This window comes from Lepidochelys kempii, chromosome 2 (assembly GCF_965140285.1).
Source record: "Lepidochelys kempii isolate rLepKem1 chromosome 2, rLepKem1.hap1, whole genome shotgun sequence".
Taxonomy (NCBI): domain Eukaryota; kingdom Metazoa; phylum Chordata; order Testudines; family Cheloniidae; genus Lepidochelys; species Lepidochelys kempii.
This window is the reverse complement of record NC_136381.1, coordinates 139,121,795-139,137,601: the sequence shown is the minus strand read 5'-3', so window position 1 is coordinate 139,137,601 and position 15,807 is coordinate 139,121,795.

Sequence of the window (15,807 nt, the reverse complement as noted above, 5' to 3'; positions counted from 1 at the left end):
TCACCACTAATATGACCTCCATGCAACACATTCATAATCCTGCTGTTACCGGACCCTTTCAATCACCTGACAAATCTAGGGCCTAAAACTGCCATTGTCCATCCTTAAACGGCCAGAACATGGAGCCAGGATATGCTAGTGTTAGTGCATGTTACTTGCCCCTCTATGCCGATCCACAGGGTTTGTTAGTTTATTAAAGCTAATATCTAGAGCGCTTGACTCCTTTGCTCAAGCTGTAGTGACTCATGCTTTTTGTGGTAGGTGGTCCCAGTTCAGTCCCGAGTAGGTAAGAGCTGTAAAAGTTTCATATCCTTTGTGCATCGGAATACAGAGGATTTTTTTTAAACCACAGAAGAATAAAAGAGGCAGGCACCTTGTCACACTATTATAGTTAGGCTGAGGTTGTATTAATAGCTCCGCCATTGCTGTCTGAGAGGGGAGGCAAAAAAAGAAGCATGTGTGTATATTATATACAACGCAGATGGTGTACAGAGGTTATAAAGATTTTACTGGTGTGAATTTGGATGACTGCATTACTCACAAATGGCAAAGCAGTTAGTGAATTATGCAAGTCATCTTAAATGAGCGCCAATAAAAATTTTACACCACGCCACCATGTACTTTAATGACACATAGTTCAGAGAAACTATTTTTAGAGATGTTTTAGATAGTTGTAAAGTAAGTGGTTTTGTATCTTTTTTTTTTCTTTTTCTTTTTTAAAAAAGCATGCCTGTAAAACCAGGTTTCCTTAATACAGTATCTGGAGTCTAATTTTACATACTTCAGAAAGAGGAAAAAAAGATAATTAACACATTTTGGAAAGCTTTACAAATTCATTTAAGTAGTTTTTCCATACATAATGTCACAATTTTAAGGTCTAGCATCTTGTGTTCAAAGCTAGAAATAAGCATTCTATTCCACTAAAAAGAGGAAAATCCCAGGTCTTGTCACAGTTCTCATTTGTAGCCTGGTTGTTTCACAAGATATTTGGCAGTAAACCTATCAGTGGTCCAGCATGGACTATTCCCCACTCTGTTTCACAGACCAGTGTAACTTGAGAGAAAATCCCACATTTGTTGTAGTTTATTTTTGTTTGACAGACAGCTCTTCAGACCTTCAAGATGTTAGCCACAGTCCTCCACCAGATATGGAAAGGTGGGCAGAGTACAGGTAAAGTGCAATATATATGCTTTTTATCGTATAGTTCTGCAGTTTATCACATGGCTATAACCATAATTTATAAGCATATATTATGAGAGAATGAATAGCTATTTTATTTTTTGCATTAACATTGTTCAAGGAAGCAATGATTGCATTAAGTAGATACATTTTATTATTTTTCTATTGTTGAATTCTTGTCCCAAATGACACAGCATGAGACTCAGACATCCACGGAAAAAGCCATTGCAAACACAGACAGAGGATGTGGTTTCCTTAGCAACAGAAAGCTCTGGGAACAACTCATTCCTTCAGGTTGCAATTCAGTTTACGAACCTCCACATCTGCTTGCATGGAGAATGAGACACCTGGGAATATGTTTCTAGAGCCAAGAGCGAGAAATTAGAAAACAGCAAACGTTATGCAGCTAATTTTCTGTGTGCTGTGATGCAATGAGCCCTCTGATGTTCACTGTGATGAACCACACAGAGAATATGATATGAATAGGATTAAAACCCTAACCCAAACATCAAGGGTCTCCTATCAGTCTTGCCAAGAGTCGGAGGCCATGGGGCCACCAAAGAATATGGCTGCCTAGTATCTATTAGTGAGGCTTAGTATCTGTAAGGGAAAATATGAAAAAAAAATTCCCTCTAGGACACAGCATAAACCAGAGGAAGGAGAGAACTGTACTGCTGAGATGATGCCTGGAACAAGCAAGTGCTTCTGCTTGCTAGCTCCAGGAACTACGAAGCAGAAAACTATTTCCCTGTGTAATTTAAGGTCAGTCTCTGCACCTTTAAAGTCATTTTTAATTTGGTGGCTTGGACTAAAGGACCTTAAAGAGGCAGGGCATTTTTATTTTCCAACAGCCTATTTGGAAATATACTGCACCTCCTTCGTGTTTCAGCTGTTTCGTTACACAGATTCCGTTGTAGAACTGTCACCACTCCAGCTGGCGTATCACATTCAGCTTGACATTTTCAGGAAAATTGCAACAGCCAGACTTCAATTAGCACATCTGAGAAGCCAGTGAGCTCTCCATTTGTTCTCCGCACCTGACTCCCTATTCAACAGCCACTGAAGAGAGATAGAAAAGCTAATTCCAAGGGATGTTTGTGCCCTAGTCACATGATTCTAGAGTAGTTCAAACACAATTAATGCCTATAGTAGATATAAATGAATGGATGAATAAATGGGAAGGGTAACCTTTACCATGAAATATCTGAAGGGATGCTGTGGCATTCACATTCCTGGCAGACCAGAAAATGCCACTTTCAATATTTGCATGCAAAGATTCTCAATCTCATGAGAATTGAGCTCAGATGATTTTCTGCCAGGAGAACTTTATGTGAGTGACAGATGGACCTCCTATCATTTTTGGTTCACCTACTGGACATTCTGTGGTGTGGACAAGAAGAGGACAATATATATATTGTCTAAGTAGGATGTACTCAGTTTCACTTCAAGTTAGCACCTTAAAGATTGCAAACTATATTTCCAAACACAGAACCTGTTTCTTAGGAGTCTAACCCAGTCACCCATTTTTATTCCATTCTTTTAGAAGCTGCAGCACACTTGATCCATCAGACAAGAATAGGCATTTATAAATGTAAATTATGTGATAAATTGCTACATTTTCTAAAAAAGAAATTCTTCTCAGTTGCCCCCTATTGTTCTGGACCAGTAGCTCTCAAAAATTAAGTTAGCTACTGTAAATGTGAGTGGAATTTACAAAAGCACATAAAAGGACAGAGGAGCACAAGTTCTATTGCAAATGAATGGGCTTGTGTTTCTAAGTTACTCAGCTAGGTTTGAAAATTCCATTCTGCATTTTCTGTGTATTTTGAGCCCAGCTCTTAAAACACTTCCCAGAGCATACGTTGCAAAAATAAGTTGCCCTTTTCTGGCAATTTTACAAACTCTCTTCAGGTTATTTTGCATTTTATTTCAGCAGCACATCAACACTCTACTGCATGAATTTTTCTAGGAGTGTGGTTGTAAAAACAGCAACAGCAGCAGCAAAATGGAATAAGGGCACGGGATGGGTGTCTGGCTTCAGTGGAAATTTGTAAGAGTTTTCAGGAAGTTAGAGGTGTGTTTGGTAACTAATATTAATGATAACGTTCCACTGTTAAGGTTACCCCTGAGGTGACTACTTCATGTTTTTTCTTCCTATTACCCTGATTGATTGTGTTGGATGGTGATGAAAGCAGAAAGAGAAAACCGTACTTGTTTTAGTCAAGCCCTGGTTTAGTACTCTTTAAGTTGCTCCAGCCCATGTCCTTTCAAAAGAAGCAGAGTGGGTGATCATCCATTTCTCACAGCTGACTTAATACTGAAGAGCTAAACAGTGAAGTAAATTAGGAACAAAGGAGCCCCTGAAGTGCAACTCGATCCATCTCTTCTTTAAAAGGCATTGCTGCAGTTTTCTGTCCACCAGCACTTTATTAAGGAAATGTTTAAAAACATTGTTCCTACTGTTTATTGCCATGATTTATCTTGTGGGTGTGTTGGAGGGTGGGAGAAAAAACAAGCCCAAGTCATCATTCTCCCACCGTAGGTATTCCTTAGAGAGCATTGGAAAATGGAAATCTCCTCCTGCGGAAAATTACACTTCATGAAACAAATTTTAATTTTGAACAAGGACTGTGACACTGAGCCAGTGAGGGTTAAGGAACCAGCAGGCTGGCTGACCTGGTAGCAACCCTTAAGGACATATTAGAAGAGCATTGAAATGCTAACAGGGCCATTCGTTGTAGATAGTTATCAAAGCCATGTTACATAGACTAGAATCTTTAATATGTGGGCCTGTATTGTTAGCGAATCAAGAGTAGATACTAATTGTATTTGTCTGTGTTTACCTATACCTTGCTAAAAGTTTAACAGTGATCTAATTAGCTAGTAGATATTAAAATTCTATTCCTGTCCTTTAATGACTCATTACTGTGTTCCATTGACTCAAAGATGTAAAGTTACTGCAGGAAATAATATTATGTACATTGTCTTCAGCTTATGTATCTGATATAATGAAATGCCGTGATAGTTTGAAATGTTAATTGCTTTATGTTAATGAATACAGTTAGTTACCTGTGTACGCCTAGGACACAGAGATTAGCTTCAAAGCAACAATACACATTACCTATTCTTCATTCAAGGAAGGCCTGCTGTGACCACTGCTGTCAAGAGACATATCCGGTGGCCTTTAACTATAAAAGAAGCTTCAGGCCTGATCCTTTTTTTATCTCAGATCTGCTCAAACTTTGACAGTGAAAGTCTAAGCCCACAAGACTGAGGTCTCCAGAATACTCCAGATCCACCCTGAAATTCTCATGGAAGAATTTGAACAAACTCTGCATATGGACTGCCTATTGGACTATAGCCTATTGAACTGATTCTAGAAGGACTTTTGCAGATCATCAGCCTCACCATCTCTGCTAAGAAACTGACCAAAGAACTTTACTCATATCTGTTTGCAAATTGATCTTTTAACCTCAACAATTCTCTTTCTTTTTTTTCTCTTTTTATTAATAAATCTCAGATTTAGTTAATAAGGATTGGCTGTAAGCTTGCGTTTGGGTGAGATCTGAAATATTCATTGACCTGATGGGCAACGTGTCCAATGTCTTGGGATAGGTAGAACTTTATATATAGTAAATAAGGTTTTTAGTAACCCTCACTATATTAGACTTGGCTGTTTGGGTAAGAGCAAAGGCTGGATTGCTTAAAGGAGACTGTATTTTGGCTTCTTGGTACCAGTAAGGTATTACAGAAGCTGTTTTGTTACTGGCCTTAGTGAATCTAAGGAAAAAAATAAACCACTAGTTTTTGGGATTGTTTGCATTATTACTTGCAGTTTGCCCTGACTGAGCATTTTCAGCCTGGCCCCTCCAGGCACAACAGTCATAGGGATACAATGTGAAAACTGCAAAATGTTTCCGTGGAAGGGATTTTATGAAAAATTCTATTTTGGAAGAGCCTAAACAGAATTTGTGAGCTTCCAGACTGCCTGGTTGGAAGTCACTTGTCACGTTCACTTTCTCCGAAAGTGAACGTGACAAGAGATTTTCAGCCTAGATGCCAAAATGCTTGGCTACTTAGGGTATGCCTGAGGCACTGCAGCCAGGAGCAAGTTTCCGAGCATGAGTAGACAAACTAGTGTTACCAGGGCTCAGGCTAGCCACCTGGACTTGTCCCCACCTTGTTTCCTGGATCCAAGCTCAGGTGGCCAGCCCAAGCCTCCACACAGACCACAATGTCCACACAGGCTATTTTTATCATGCTAGCCTGAGCCCTGTTAGCACAAATCTCTCTACCCAGGCTCAGAAGCTCTCAGAAAGTGAAACTGACATGAGCCTTCCAAGCAACAGCCAAAGAGCTTTCATTTTGTTTTTCCCAACAGACATTTTTTTGCTGCAGAAAATTTTGGTTTTGTGAAAAATGCCTTTTTCACAAGAAAATAATTCCAGTGATAAATTTCCAACCAGTTCTACTCTTCCTTGTATCTAAAAGGTCAACTACTTCACATCCACATAATGTATTTCCATTTCCTCTTTTGCAACATGATTCCTAACTGCCTTCTCTTTTGCATGGGCATAACAGCTGACACAATGTGTGTGGAAAACTCAGCGAGAACAAAAAAGCAGCATTTTACACTCACTTTGGACAGATGTAAATGACAACAGAAGCAAAAAGGCTATGGTGAATCAAGCCCCATATTTCAGTGTGGTTTGTATTGTTATTTATTAAATCTATTGCATTATACTATTTCTGCCCCTTTTATCTCAAGCAGCTAAAAGTTTGGGACTCTGCAGGATTTTCCAGCTGGGAGGAGAAAATGATGTTGGAGTCTGGTACCTTTGATGTAATTTTGTTTAGTTACAAAGAATGTATAAATTCCTGTTTCCCTGGCCACACAAGAGGAATTAAACCCATAAATGCAGAGATAGTGTCCTTGCTCACAGCATCAAAAACTCTTTTGGCCAGCACTCAACCACAAGCTCTCTCTCTAGCCTTTTTCCAAACTTGTGCTACCAACTGCTTCTTCAGGGGGAGATAGGGTAGAGGAGGGGGGGGTGTGAGAGAGAGAGACATACACATGCACACACATCATCTACCTACCTACCTTACCCAAAGACAATACTCAACAAAAAACCTTCCATGCAAGTTCTTAGTCACACCCAAGGCCAGATAGGAATTATAGGAATTATATTGTTTCTCACACATAATGTGAATGAAAGGCAGCGACTGCACTAATCAGTTGAAGGGGTTTTTAACCCAGCCTGTAACACTATTTACTTCATCAGTGGCTTCAAGGTCTTTATGTGGCTTCCTCTTCTTCAAACAAGTCCCTGCTTCCCTGTATCTTCTGCTTTCTACAGGAAGAAATTTTACCAAAATTCTCTTTCTTTTTTTTGACTTCAAGTTATGCCTCCTCTTTATTGTCTTTGTAATAAGAAAAATGATCTAAAAGCATCCATTCTTTTCATAGCACCTAGATCAAGAAGGTTCCCTTTTAATCACCTTTTACATTCAAAGATGAGAGGTTGCATTTGTTTGGCATTCCTGAAACATCAATTTCCCAGGCCCTGTATCACTCTGGTTTGTCTTTTGCTGCACCTTATGCACTGAAATAGCCACATCAGTTTGGCAAAGATGCATGCTAAGCATTTTTTTGTGTTGTTTCATTTCTGCAGTGTTAGAACCTAAAATGCACAATTTGCTGCCCACTGATTTTAGTGACAATTTTATTGCCTAAATTCGCAAAAAGAAAAGGAGTACTTGTGGCACCTTAGAGACTAACAGCATTTTTTTCTTCCCACCTAGTCCTACCTCCTAGTGCCCAGATAGGGTGAGGTTTTTTGCGGGGGAAGGGGATTTTTTTTTTAAATCAGACTTCATTATTCTGAATATTTTTCTTTTGAATGTTCCGAGTACTCAGCAGCTTTGGATATTCACATCCTCCCTTTTATTCTTAAGTGTGCTATCTATACAGACAGTGTTCCAGATTATTTTTCCCAAACCTGTCTTTTCAAAGTCAGAGCTAACAATATTTACAGGGGTTATGCAATGCTGCAAAGCTCTTGATACTAAATATAAATTAGGAGGAGTATAGTCAGTGAATGTGTTTTAACATTTCTGAAAAGCTCACTTTGAGCAGAGCTCGCATCTAAAGTAAAATGAGTTTGGCAATCTCAACTCAACATCTGTTGAGATTTCTTTTCCTATATCACTAAAATTAAAAGCATACTATTGTTTCGTTTTAATGTAAAAGAGAGTCCCATGGCACATAAATATGAAATTATAGTATGTCTTAGAGACAGAGCCACATTTAACCCAGTGTTCATCTCTGCTCATTTTCATGACTCCTTAATCTTTGGAAAATCTCACCTAATGAAGATGGGTGGGTTTACTAATGAGATATAGAGACTCTCAGTTATATGTTACTGATTCAGACCCAGGCAATTTAGTGAGTGGCTGAAGGTCATTGCAATAGAATGGCTGTGTAGTGGCAATTGTATATGAACTGAGCTAGTCTCGTCAATATAGTTCCCAGTGATGAACCCAGTCTAAATTGATACCTTTCTGGGAGACTTCCACACCAGAGGCCAGGGAATGAGTGGGGACAGACGTTCATGTAGTCTCAGCCATGAATGGTGTGCCGGTTGGTGACGACTGAGACATTGATGAGATTGTATGGAAACTGATTGCTACAATAACGTTTCTTGTGCATATATAGACAGTAATGTCACCTCTTGAAGTATTTGTTTTTCTTAACACTCCAACTCTTATTAGTCAGGTGATTACATGAACATTTTTAAAATCAACAGTAAAATTCTCTAGCCCTTGTGATTGAATAGAAAAGCTTGAATATGTGAATCCTACCTGCTAACCAGCTGGAAAGAATGAAGAATAAATAAAAACATACAACAAAATTTTTAACTTTGAAATTCTGGGGGCCTGACACAGGCTATTTAAAGATTTGGGGGTGGCAAATCTGGTTTGAGAATTTCAGTCTCCAAAGCTGTCAAGTCTGATTTTGTGCTTGAGAAATGTGCCAATTCATAAAGAGAATTCAAAAGGGAAAAAAGAGTGGATTTTTATTCTGCACAAAAGGACAAAGCCATATTCAAATTAGGTGCTGGGCTGGCACAGTTAAAGGGGTGGTTTCCTCCATCACTCCTTCTTCAGAAGGCATGGATTTTGTTTGTTTGTTTTTTAAATGAGCTAGAGGGATGTTGTGGTAATAGTATGTCTATTTCTATTACACACCCCTTTCCCCCAAACCTCATCTTACCTTTCAGCTGAAATACAAGCCAGAGTCCTGTCTTTTCGGAAAAATAAGTTTTACACAGAGTTAAACCTTGGAACTATAATATGCCAAACCCTGACTGTAGGTGTTAGTAATTAATGCCAGCTTTGCTGAGTGAGTACAATACTATTTCTTAGTGAACAAATCCTTAATACATACCATTTGAAACCATTTGTGTATTTGGAATACTTTTGAATAACTTCTTAAACAAAACTATTAAGCAGTGAAATTATTGGTGTTCCTTCAACAGACTTTCCCACTTTGCTTCTCTTACATACATTTCAGTGCAAGCTTTCAGTAGAACATGTACACTTTTATACTTCAGTACATACAAACACAGTTCCCTCTGATCTATGGACCAACAGACAGACAGACATCTGGATTCTCCAGAGCTTGGGGAGAATGGCAGCCTCTCACTTCCCATCCAAACACCTCAATGTCCTCAGCAGAACAGTCCAGAAAGCCTTACAGCCAGCAGGAGCTCCAGTCCCTGAGCTAATAGATCACTGACTAGTTTCTAGTAAGATAGGGAAGCCCATATGCAAAGTGGTACTGGTATTGGGATGCAGCCTTCACAACAGATACATCTCTTGGTCCTGTGTCAGCCAGCCATGAGTGCATAGGGATGTCTCCAGCTCCCATATATAATAATTCCCTCCCCCTACATGGATCTCTAGATGGCTCAGCTCTCAGGTGGTGAATGTGTGGAGCCTGAAAGACTAGTTGCCCTTAATGGAAGCTTTCTTTATGGCATCGGAAACAGCTATCGAACATATATAATAACTACCACACCCAACCTCTAGCTGTCTGTGCCCTTCTGACTAAATTGCCCTGCCCTCTCTCTGAACGTGTGCAGAGACAAAGGATTCAGCTGCCTCCTCCCAGCCATTTTTCTCCCTTTCTTTGAACATGAAAAAAAGACAGACATCAAATGCTTCAATGTAACCAAATGGGTTATAGTTTCAAATTATTTTTCCCCCAAAGCATGGGACCCACAGTATTTTCATTATTCACCACATTATCCTTCTATTATGTGACCATAAAAAAGGCTCATGTACAGTTGCCCACTGCGTCCATGAGCCTTTCTCAAGTGGCTCTACAGAAACCATGTCTGCTTTGCATTTTAATTTGTGGAAATAATGAGTAGCCTTTTAAGGGGAGAAGTACCCCTACTACTGCTTCTGTTCTGTAAAGCCTCAGTGCCACTTTGTTACATCCACCATTTCTGTTTCTTTTTACAAGTATTAAGTACGCAGCCGCATGGTAGCTGTCACAGCTATTAATCACTTTAGAAACCACTGAAATTACACAAGGGTCAGTAGAGTTGAAATTTTTGTTTTATTACTATTTCTGCTTCAGTTTGTGCGGATGGCACCAACACAACATATATTATCGTCTTATTAAATGACACTGATGGGGCATCCAAAATTTAGGAGAACTCAGTTCTGAATGATTTAACCCATTGATTAACTTCCATGTTCATTGCTATACACTAAAACAAAAACTATGTTTACAGCACATAGCTGTTTCAAAACGTAGCTTCACTTTAACGTGTGTTTTAAAGGTATTATTTGTATCACATTAAGAAGGCCAAAATCACACTGTCTTTCAAAGAAGAAGGAAGTAACCTTCGATAACTGGAATAAAGGAGTTTTATGGCACTGGAAAGGATTTGAAGGCCTCTCAAAAGTGAGCTGTTTGCCAAATAGAGAATGTAGCGTTCAGTTGTCAAATACCATGCATTTTACATTAAAATACATATTTATATAAAATAGCTTTGCATGCAGAAGCTAATGAGCTGTGCATTCTAGAATAGCTCAATTAGTAGTGAAGGCCCTAACACTGCAGTCAAGTCCATCCAGGCAGCCCCCATGTGCATCAATCAGATTGCAGGAGCAAGATGTTAAAAGGCAATGCAAATTCTAGGTGACCATATCCCTGAGTGAAACTGGTGAAATAATTTTGGGAAAAAATCCCTGGGGAATTTTTCACCACATGATTTTCCATCTTATTTTCCATCCACTACCATTTTTGTAATGTAGTGAAATTTAGAGTACCTATACACCTTGTTGTTCTGATGAACAAACATGTCTTTGTGTTTGACAGGTGCAATGTGTTTGTGGACCGTCTTAGAATTATTATGTCCTTAACTGTGCATTCCCTTGCTTTTAGGTGCTTAGGTTTTGTTACTTTGGTGATCATGAAGTATATGTGAACTGTCTTTGGAAATGAAAATATTTGTTTCTGGAGTTTAGTGAGTCCTCACAGCGCTCCTGTGAAAGAGGTACGGTTTAGTACCAGGTTTTACAGACAATTTATATAACATTCTGCCAAAATTTATGAGGTGCTGTACGATATAATAAAATAGTACTCTCTAGAGAAGGAAGTGAAACACAGAGAGATTAAATGACTCCAGTCAGGTCAGGCAACAAATCCTAACCATGGTCGTAACTCCCACACTATGTCTACTCCACTAGAACCTTTTGCTTCCAAGGGAAGTCACTTAACCCTTGTGTTTCACCTTCTCCATCGTGCCAGTCATATGGGACTGTACATCTTAATTACTTTTTTTATCTTTGCATATCACTACCACTAGTGTACACAAGCTCTACATCTTTTAGCAAAAAAATCCCATTCTTTTCCCTCAAATGGTGCACTGTGAAGGCGTCACTAGTTTCTCATCCCTAAACCAAGTCTGTTGTTCATGGAAGACCTGACAGCTCAGGGGATAGGTAGGGAGATATGGAGAACTTATGCACCAGTTTAAAGGCACCAGGTTAAGGTCAGCCAACTTCTGTAAAGACTGAAAATTGCTGCGAGCTGAAGGCTGACTGATTAATCAGTGATTCTAATATGGATCATGGTGAATACTAGTCATATCTTCATGATACAAAGTGACAAACTATACTCATACCTCTAGAGATAATCTCTACAGGTCGGTGTTGGTGCAAACCAATATGGCAGTGTGCATAATTGCATGCTGCTCTGCAAATAAATGTAAAAATTGAGCCTGAAAGGCTGTTCAGCCCAGCACTATCAGCTTCTCACACCTCCAGTTTGGTCTTTAGGCATCTCCCTGTGTTTACCAGACAACAGTCCCTGGTAATCCACCTCTGTCCACATTCCACTGACTGACTCCAGAAACTCAAATGAGGTTTAAGGCTCCAACTGCTTTTTATCCTTCTCCTTTGCTAGTAAGAGCTACAGGCATTCCTGTCCCTTTTGGGGTGAATGTGAAGCTACCCAGGCAAACACATGCTTCTTAAAAACAAAGATTTTTTTAAAAGAGGGAAAACCAAATTATAATAAAATAAACATTTTTTTCAGAAAATGCCTCCTTAGAACACTTTGCTAAGTCCAGTGAGGTTGAATTCCCCTAGTATAGTTACAGGAAAAAAAACCTTCTATCTCTTGAAATCATTCTCCTTGACTTACTTTTGTACTGTTTCAGGGCTAGCTGCACATCTGTCCCTTTTCTGGTCTCTCACTCCCTCAGGTGTCAGGCCTTGTGCCTTTACCTCTCCTGGGGTAGAATTTTGCAATTCTCTCACTTTTAGACCAAGCCCCGGGCTACAGTACCCTGTGTATCAATAATTCTTAACCTGCAGGTCCCACTGAGTTTGGGAACCTGTGCTTCTTCCCCTCAGGGTGTGTAACCAGTCATACAAAATGATCAGACAGCTTTCCTAAAACCAGGGTGTTGTTTATTTTAGCCATAGGTATAAAGCTTTTAGAGTCAAAAGAATTTATACCAAGCAGTTTACATGCTTGTCTGTCTTACCCAGGACCTACATGTCAGGTACCTTTCCCTCCTGTGTCTTAGAAAACTCACTCATCAGCCTCTTAGGACCAGAGTTTTCAAACCTGTAGCTCCCTGTCAAGTTCTTTGATGCTCAAGGGTTTCCAGAGTTCATTCTAGTATAAGACAAGCCCTCTCTTTGTAAGCCACCTGTTCCCCAAATATTTCTTTGAAGATCAGTACACACACTAAGTGTCCATAAAGATTTGCATATCCCCATAGTCAAGTAGGTTATCTACAGAGAAGAAAGTGAGTTAGCAATGCTGAATAACCTCCTTTCAAATGCTTAACTTCTTGACCCAACAAATAAGCCTTGTCCAGTGACGTGACACCCATGCCACAGCTTCATCTGCATTTACAAAGGAAGCCCATAGACTGTCATAACTCAGCTATACCCTAATGTTACTCCATATATAGTATCACTTAGCTACCAGCACCTTGCCCAAATTTCATTGGCTTCTCTGACCTGATCCCCATATATCTGAGCATCTCACAAAACATTAAGCATAGGTTCACTGTAGTGGTAAAATGTTATGTTCGTATTTTGTATAATTTAAAATTAAAAATAATAAAATAATAATGTAGCATGTAAATAAATGTATTGATGTATGATTTGACCATATCCTGCCAGCCACCCTTTTTGAATAGGAGAAAGGAATGGCCTAATACACCATTGGTAGACATGCATCAGCCAGAATTTCTGTGTCTGAACTGATTTCAAGGCACTACAGACCTTTGAGGGTCACCGTTTTGTTGTAGGTTTAGCATTTTAAAATAAGTAAAAAAAAATACCATAATTGTTTTCTTTTGCATTGGAACTTAATGTTCCTGTTCAAAATGTTCTGTCTACATTAATTCTGCTTTGTGTGTGAATAAGAAATGGGTGCTAAAAAATAAGTGTGAAGGCCATCACTAAACCAGATGTTCTAGGGAGGAACCAGAGACAGACGCAAGGGTGCCCGAAGGCTGCAACATGCCCCCATTAAAATATCAGAGAAGAGCAAATTAACAACTCTAAAAATAAGATCCCTTTATCAATGGGAACAAAATAGCTGTAATCAAAACCAGCATGGAATAACTCCCTAAAAATCTTCATAAAAAGAAAAAGAAAAAGGCCAATTTAAAAAAACAAGAACTCATCAAACAACAATTGATTACAGCATAATGGTGCAAAACTCATTGGACCCAATGAAGGAAAATCACTATACAAACAGGGGGCCTTGCCATGAAACTTTGGGTTTGTCCTGCCAAGACTTCCCCAGAGCATCATGTTGCCACCAACAGAACCCAGCTCCTACTTACCCGTGATCAACCTTGCTGGCCCTAGATTGAGCCAAACTCTGAACTGGTAACTATGACATCGCCTGGCAGAATAGTGTGTGTGTGTGTGTGTGTGGTGTAATTGAATGCATATGCTAATTGCTGTATCTTCAATAAATGCAGCATATTGCCTATTAAATGCAGCATATTGCCGAGAGTGCTGAAGGAATTGGCGGCTGTGATTGCAGAGCCATTGGCCATTATCTTTGAAAACTCGTGGCAAACAAGGGAAGTCCTGGATGACTGGAAAAAGGCTAATGTAGTGCCAATCTTTAAAAAAGGGAAGGAGGAGGATCCAGGGAACTACAGGCCAGTCAGCCTCACCTCAGTCCCTGGAAAAATCATGGAGCAGGTCCTCAAAGAATCAATCCTGAAGCACTTGCATGAGAGGAAAGTGATCAGGAACAGCCAGCATGGATTCACCAAGGGAAGGTCATGCCTGACTAATCTAATTGCCTTTTATGATGAGATTACTGGTTCTGTGGATGAAGGGAAAGCAGTGGATGTATTGTTTCTTGACTTTAGCAAAGCTTTTGACACGGTCTCCCACAGTATACTTGTCAGCAAGTTAAGGAAGTATGGGCTGGATGAATGCACTAAAAGGTGGGTAGAAAGCTGTCTAGATTGTCGGGCTTAACGGGTAGTGATCAACGGCTCCATGTCTAGTTGGCAGCCGGTATCAAGTGGAGTGCCCCAAGGGTCGGTCCTGGGGCCGGTTTTGTTCAATATCTTCATAAATGATCTGGAGGATGGTGTGGATTGCACTCTCAGCAAATTTGCGGATGATACTAAACTGGGAGGAGTGGTAGATACGCTGGAGGGGAGGGATAGGATACAGAAGGACCTAGACAAATTGGAGGATTGGGCCAAAAGAAATCTGATGAGGTTCAATAAGGATAAGTGCAGGGTCCTGCACTTAGGATGGAAGAATCCAATGCACCGCTACAGACTAGGGACCGAATGGCTAGGCAGCAGTTCTGTAGAAAAGGACCTAGGGGTGACAGTGGACGAGAAGCTGGATATGAGTCAGCAGTGTGCCCTTGTTGCCAAGAAGGCCAGTGGCATTTTGGGATGTATAAGTAGGGGCATAGCGAGCAGATCGAGGGACGTGATCGTTCCCCTCTATTCGACATTGGTGAGGCCTCATCTGGAGTACTGTGTCCAGTTTTGGGCCCCACACTACAAGAAGGATGTGGATAAATTGGAGAGAGTCCAACGAAGGGCAACAAAAATTATTAGGGGTCTAGAACACATGACTTATGAGGAGAGGCTGAGGGAGCTGGGATTGTTTAGCCTGCAGAAGAGAAGAATGAGGGGGGATTTGATAGCTGCTTTCAGCTACCTGAAAGGGGGTTCCAAAGAGGATGGATCTAGACTGTTCTCAATGGTAGCAGATGACAGAACGAGGAGTAATGGTCTCAAGTTGCAGTGGGGGAGATTTAGATTGGATATTAGGAAAAACTTTTTCACTAAGAGGGTGGTGAAACACTGGAATGCGTTGCCTAGGGAGGTGGTGGAATCTCCTTCCTTAGGAGTTTTTAAGGTCAGGCTTGACAAAGCCCTGGCTGGGATGATTTAACTGGGAATTGGTCCTGCTTCGAGCAGGGGGTTGGACTAGATGACCTTCAGGGGTCCCTTCCAACCCTGAAATTCTATGATTCTATGATTCTATTCCCCTAATTAAAATCCTGTGTGCTTCTTTTTAGCGTAACATCATGTCATAGGCTTCACTATCTCTGTGAAGCAGGGAAGCGTTTTCCCGATTTTACACACGGGCAACACAGAAAGACGAAGCAACTTGCCAGAATTCTCACAAGAAGTCTGGGGCAAAGTTCAGATCTAAAGCTCAGATCCCATGATTCAGTCTTATGACTATGTAATGACAAGACCATCCTTTCTCTTCTAACGGATACTAAATAAACAGTACTCACCCCACAGAAATAGTAAATCTAGTTACCCTCTTCCCCTCTCTATGGTCTATAGTACAAAGTGCTGAAAGAAAGACTGGAGCAAAGGGCAGGGTACAGCATTGTTAATAGAATCTGTGTACCAATAACTGTGTGGTTGGGAAGGAGGAAGGGGTGGCAGACAGTGATAAGAACTTGTACTGCTAAAAATGTTAAAACTTGTACTGTTAAAAAAGTCTGTCTGTGTTCCTGGGAAAGGATCCAGGGCTGAGATGAGTAAGAAAGGAGACAACAGAGGAAAAAGAGAGAGA